Source organism: Macrotis lagotis, chromosome 8, assembly GCF_037893015.1.
Source record: "Macrotis lagotis isolate mMagLag1 chromosome 8, bilby.v1.9.chrom.fasta, whole genome shotgun sequence".
Classification (NCBI taxonomy): Eukaryota; Metazoa; Chordata; class Mammalia; order Peramelemorphia; family Peramelidae; genus Macrotis; species Macrotis lagotis.
The window spans coordinates 94355082-94361365 of record NC_133665.1 but is presented as its reverse complement, the minus strand read 5'-3'; the positions used below and the strand labels follow the sequence as shown (position 1 = coordinate 94361365).

Sequence of the window (6284 nt, the reverse complement as noted above, 5' to 3'; positions counted from 1 at the left end):
ACCTAAACCAGGAAGAACCAGAACAGACAAAGAAAAGTGACCAATCTCTGTAATAAAAATTGATGAAAAAAAACTTAAAATATTTAGCAATGAGACTACAGAAAGTCATTACTAGGATAATACATCATGATTGCATAGGATTTATAATAGGTAGACAGAGATAGTTCAACATTAAGAAAACACGCAACATAATTAAACATATGAATAACAAAAGCAACAGAAATCTTGATTATCTCAACATATGCTGATAAAGCCTTTGATAAAATACAAAATCAATTCCTATTAAAAACACTAGAACATTTAGGAATAAATAGAATTTTGCTTAAAATAATAAATAATATCTAACTAAAACCTTCAATATATATTATATGTAATGGGAATAACCTGGGAGCATTTCCAATAAAATCAGGGGTGAAACAAGGATGCCCATTATCACCATTACTATTCAATATAGTATTAGAAATATATCAATAAGAGAAGAAAAAGAAATTGAAGGAGTCAGAATTGGCAATGAGAAAGCAAAACTTTCAGTCTTTGCAGATGATATGATGGTACACTTAGAGAACCTGAGAAAATCATCTAAAAAACTAATTGAAACAATTAACAAAATTAGCAAAGTAGCAGGATATAAAATAAACCCAGATAAATCATCAGCATTTTTATATATGAAAAGCAAATCCCAAAAAAAAGAGATAGAAAGAGAAATTCCATTTAAAATATCTATAGATAACATTGGGACAGCTAGGTGGTGCAGTGAATAGAGCATCTGCCCTGGAGTCAGGAATACCTGAGTTCAAATCTGGCCTCAAACATTTAACAATTACCTAGCTGTGTGGCCTTGGACAAACCACACAACCCCATTTGCCTTGCAAAAACCTAAAAAAAAGTAAATAAAATAACTATAGATTGTAAATACTTGGGAATCTACCTCCCAAAATAAACCCAGAAACTGCATGAACACAATTATAAAGCACTTCTCACCCAAATAAAGTCAGTTCTAAATAATTGGAAAAATGTCAAATACGTATGGTTAGGTCAAACTAATATAATAAAAATGACAATTCTACCCAAAGTAAATTCAGCACCATTCCAATCAAATTACAAAATAACTACTTTACTGAACTAGAAAAAATAGTAATAAAATTCATTTGGAGCAACAAATGGGCAAGAATAGAAGGGAACTGATGAAAAAAATGGTAAAGGAAGGTGACCTAGCTCTGTCAGATCTAAAACCATACTATAAAGCAGCAGTCATCAAAATTGTCTGCTACTGGTTAAGAAATAGAGTAACAGATCAGTAGATTAGGATAGGCTCAAAAGAAGTCACAGTAAATTACTATAGCAATCTACAATTTAACAAACCCAAAGACATCAAATTTGGGATAAGAACTCACTATTTGATGAAAATTGATGGGAAAACTGGAAAATAGTATGGCAAAAACTAGACATAGATCCACATCTCACACCCTATACAACAATAAGGTCAAAATGGGTACAAGATTTAGACATAAAGAACAACACTATGGATAAATTAATAGATCAAGCAATACTCTATCAGTTCTATGGAAAGGGGATAAATTTATGATCAAACAAGAATTAGAGCACATTATAAACTGCAAAATGAATGATTTTGACTATATTAAAGATTTTTTGCATTAATAAAATCAATGTTGTCAAAATTAGAGGGAAAGAAGAAAGCTGGGAAATAATTTTTACACTAGGATTTCTGATAAAGATCTCATTTCTAAAATATATAGAGAATTGCATCAAACTAATAAGGTCACAAGTCATTCCCCAAATGATAAATGGTCAAAGTTTATGAACAGACATTTCCAAATGAAGAAATTAAAGTTATATATAATCATATGAAAAAATGCTCCAAATCATTACTGATTAGAGAAATGCAAATTAAACAACAATGAGGTATCACCTCACACCTATCAGATTGACCGATATGCGAAAAAAGGAAAATCATCAATGTTGAAGAAGGTGTGGGAGGAGTGGGACATTGATGCATTTTTGATGGAGTTGTGAATGGATCCAACCTTTCTGGACAGCAATTCCAATTCTAGATCTATATTCAGAAGACATTATTTAAAAAGGAAAAAAATCCTACATGTTCCAAAATATTCATAACATCCCTTTTTGTAATCGCGAGGAATTGGAAATTGAGAGGATGCCCATTAATTCGGGAATTAGTTATGGTACATGAATATTATGGAATACTATTATTCTGTAAGAAACCATAAAGCGGCCTTTCCCGGCCGGGCTTCCTCCCGCATCCCCGCAGGAGCCCTGGTGGTGCTCTCCGTGGCCCCCGGAGGTGACCGCCCATCCTGTTGGATATCGAAGGTACCACTACTCCGATTGCTTTCGTAAAGGACACGTTGTTTTCCTACATTCGAGAGAATGTTAAAGACTATGTGCACACTCACTGGGGGAGAAGAGGAATGTCAACAGGATGTGAGTCTGCTGAGAAAACAGGCAGAAGAGGATTCTCACCTGGACGGCGCTGTGCCCGTTCCCCCCATCTCTGAGCGTGGTGCCGAGTACCCCGGAGCAAGTGATCCGGGCTGCGGTGAACAACGTCTGGAAGGAAGACCCCAGCCCTGAAGCAGCTCCAGGGCCACCTGTGGCGGGCCGCCTTCGCCGCCGCTGGGACCGCCAAGGCCAAGTTCTTTGAGGATGCGGTTCCTGCGATCAGAAAGTGGAGACAAGCAGGTATGAAGGTGTGTATCTATTCTTCAGGGAGTGTTGACGCCAGAAGCTGCTCTTTGGCTATTCGACAGAAGGAGACATCCTTGAGCTTTTTGACGACCATTTTGATACCAAGACTGGACATAAGATAGAGAGCGATTGCCACCAGCTTTGCTTGCTCTGCCAACAGCATCCCTTTTCTGACTGACGTTACCCGAGAGGTTAATGCGGCAGAAGAAGAGGCGGATGTCCACGTGGCCGTGGTAGTGAGACCTGGCAATGCGGGACTAACGGACCGGACCGTGAAAAGTCCTGTTTCAACCTCATCGCTTCTTTCAATGAACTGTTCTTGCCTTCGTCAACTTAGAGACAGAGGTTTTCTTGTTTTTTTTTTTTTGAAGAGAAATCAAAACTATTTCTCAGAATTGTACTTCTGCCTTGGTTTCTGGGTTTATTCTACTGATAAAATCGCACACCTAAAGAAAATTATATATTCAAATCACCTTCCCCAGGGGTCCCTAAGGAGAGGGGAAAGGGGAATTTTAACTCAGTGAAATGAAGGCCTACTTTTTTTAAATTAAGAGTTATTGAGAGGCTGCATCACTAAAGTATTTGCTCCCCAAATGGAGTGGCAGTTGCTGAGCACTGTGGGCAAAATTACTGAAAAAAGAAAGAAAGGGGTGGCTAGGTGGCACAGTGGATAAAGCACCGGCCCTGGAGTCAGGAGTACCTGGGTTCAATTCTGGTCTCAGACACTTAATAATTACCTAGCTGTGTGGCCTTGGGCAAGCCACTTAACCCTGTTTGCCTTGCAAAAACCAAAAAAAAAATATTTGTCTGCCAGCTTTAGCTGGTAGTTCTGGAAAAACCTCACTATTCCAAAACCATTCTTTGCAAACTTGCTACAATTATTAGAACCTTTCTACAGGGTCCTTTTTATGGTGATGGGAGCAAACATTTAGGTGACCAAAGTGTAGCCAATCTCCCATGCAAGAAGGCCAAACATCTGTTGTTTGCTTCTAGTGAAGAAGAAAACTAGGAAAGAAAATCACTCTCGGACTTGACTAACCAAGTATGGATGTTGTCATCAGGCCATAGCTTGTGATTTCCATGGCTGCAACAGGAGCCCTTCATAACCTTTCCTGTGATCAAGGTTCAAAATAAAAATGTGGATTTAACCTCTGGCTCTTAGGCTACTTAGCAGAATCATTCTAGGCTTGAGAACTCAAACTTGGCATGTCATTCCTAAGGTCAAGAATCCCTTGTAAAGACATCCTTTCCCTCAGAATTGTTAGAGAAGAAATGTAAATTGTAGAAGTTCTATTTATCCTAGGTCCCTTCTGATATGTGTGTTTATGTACTATTTCACATTGTGATAAATAAAAAAAGCAATTTCCCCTGAAAAACAAAAGAAACCATAAAGCGTCAGACTTTAGAGAGCCATGGAATGACTTACAGAATCTGATGCTGAATGAAGGAAATAGAACCAAGAGAACAATGTACACATCAACAACAACATGGTGAGTGAACAACCCTGATGGAAGCAGCTCTTCTCAGCAGGTCAGAGAGCTCAGACAACTGTATTAGCTTGCTATGGACTACGTTATCTCCATCCCGAGCAAGAAAAATAAAATTAACACATACATACAACATCCCTTCAGAATCTGATGAACACTTCATAAAAATTACCTTTTATATATCTTTTTCTCTTAATCCTAATTCTTCATACCAAAAATAGCTAATACTAATCTGCAAACATGCTTATCAAAATATGTATGAGGGGAGAGGGTTGTAACTTAAAAATATATATGTGCAAATGGATGCAAAAAATAAACAAATGAATAGATAGATATACAAATGAGTGAATAAATTAAGAAACAAATTAAGAAGTTTGGTAAAATGACTCTTCATAGTTTTGGTTTTGTGTTTAGCAATATTTTGAAGAGATCAATTTACTCTGTCTCAAGGTCCCTAGTGTGGACATGATTATATTGGGTAATAAGGAATCTGCCACTATAGGAAAGAAGCCAAAGGAGATTTTCTGGCCTGGGAGTAACTTTAGGAGGGTGTTTGGTTCGATTCTTACTATCCAAGGAAGCTAGAAAGACCAAAGAATTGAAGATATCTATGTGCATAACTCTAAGAAGCTGTCTTTTTGCCATGAGACCTGCTCCTAGAAGACATAAATAGTTCTACTTTTTACCACCCAGGTTAATGTGCAAGCCAGAAACTGAATCAATATCTGAGTCTCTGAACCTTCACTAGGGGAGTAACAGAGCTCTTTCTGGTCCTTTATCTCTATTATGTTCTCTCTGTGTTATTACTTTATTTCCCTAGTTTAAATTTTAGTTTAGAACTAGAGATTTAATTCTATAATCTGCTATATTTTAAGCTTGCCTCTCCAACTTCCTTTTATATTTTCTCCTTCAATGTCTCAGTATTTCAATTTCCAACTGCTCAAAATAGAGATTATTTTTATCCTATAACCTATCCCTTTTCCTAATTGCCTATTTCTTTTGAAGGTATTACTTGTTTACAACCTCATGATCATCTTTGACTCTTCTGTTTCATCACTGTTCCTTTCCCTTTCCTCACTGATCCAGGAGAGGATAGATAAGGAGAGAAGCATTATCAAAGCCTATATTCTCCAGGATATTTCTTGCATTCACTTCTCTCCTCACAAACTATCACCTTCTAGATTAAGCTCTTGCCTCAATCATTGTTTTATCTGGCAAATGGTTTCCTTTGTCTCCAATCTCTTCTATCTCTGGTACACTTAGGCTAAAACTGGCTAAGTAGCATTCCTAAAACAAGTCCTAACAATGTCACCAACCTCCTCAAAAAACTCTAATAGCTTCTGATGGTCTCTATAATCCATCATATACTTATCCATTTGACAGGAAGGCCCCTTCCAATTTGTCTCCATCCTATTTGTTATATTTCATTTTCCTTCACACTTTGTCCAAGCAAAAAATGAAATTGTTGTTCATCCTATCTTATGACAATGCACTTCTTTTGATGCCTTTAGACAGGCCATCACTGGGATGCATTTCATCTTTAATTCTCTTAAACTTTCTAGTCTTCTCTAAACTTAGTACAAATGCCACTCTATATGAACTCTTTCTTGATTTCACTTCCTAGCTTCTCCCTGCTCAAATGGACAAGTATTTATTGTGCATATAAGTGCATTTGGTCTTTAATCTGAGAGTAAGCTTCTTGAAAGTAGGGTTTGCTTCTTTTCTGTTTTTGTTTTCTCCATCACCTTGCAGAAAATCTAATTTGCAATAAGGTCTTAATAAGTCATTGAATAGTGACTCAAACAAAGAGTAAGGACTCTTGCCTTTCTCACTTAAATGGTAAAAGAACTATGGAATTCAGGGGGGAAAATGTATATAATTGAAAAAGTCCATGTAACAGAAATTATAATCACTAAGAAGTGAATTGTATACACCTGTACAAAAATTTGACTATTTCAACATTTCAGTTTCTACTGGCATCATTTCCCTATCTATGTTACCTTTACTAGGAAATGCCCACTTCCATAAACATTTTATTTACTATTCTGCTCAGATTTTCTAGTTTACATA

The 6284-nt window shown here is 36.8% G+C and overlaps 1 pseudogene; it reads left to right on the top strand.

Moving 5' to 3' along the window:
- The first annotated feature begins 2327 nt into the window (after positions 1-2327).
- On the top strand, positions 2328-3064 carry LOC141496505 (enolase-phosphatase E1 pseudogene; annotated as a pseudogene).
- The last annotated feature ends 3220 nt before the right edge of the window (positions 3065-6284 follow it).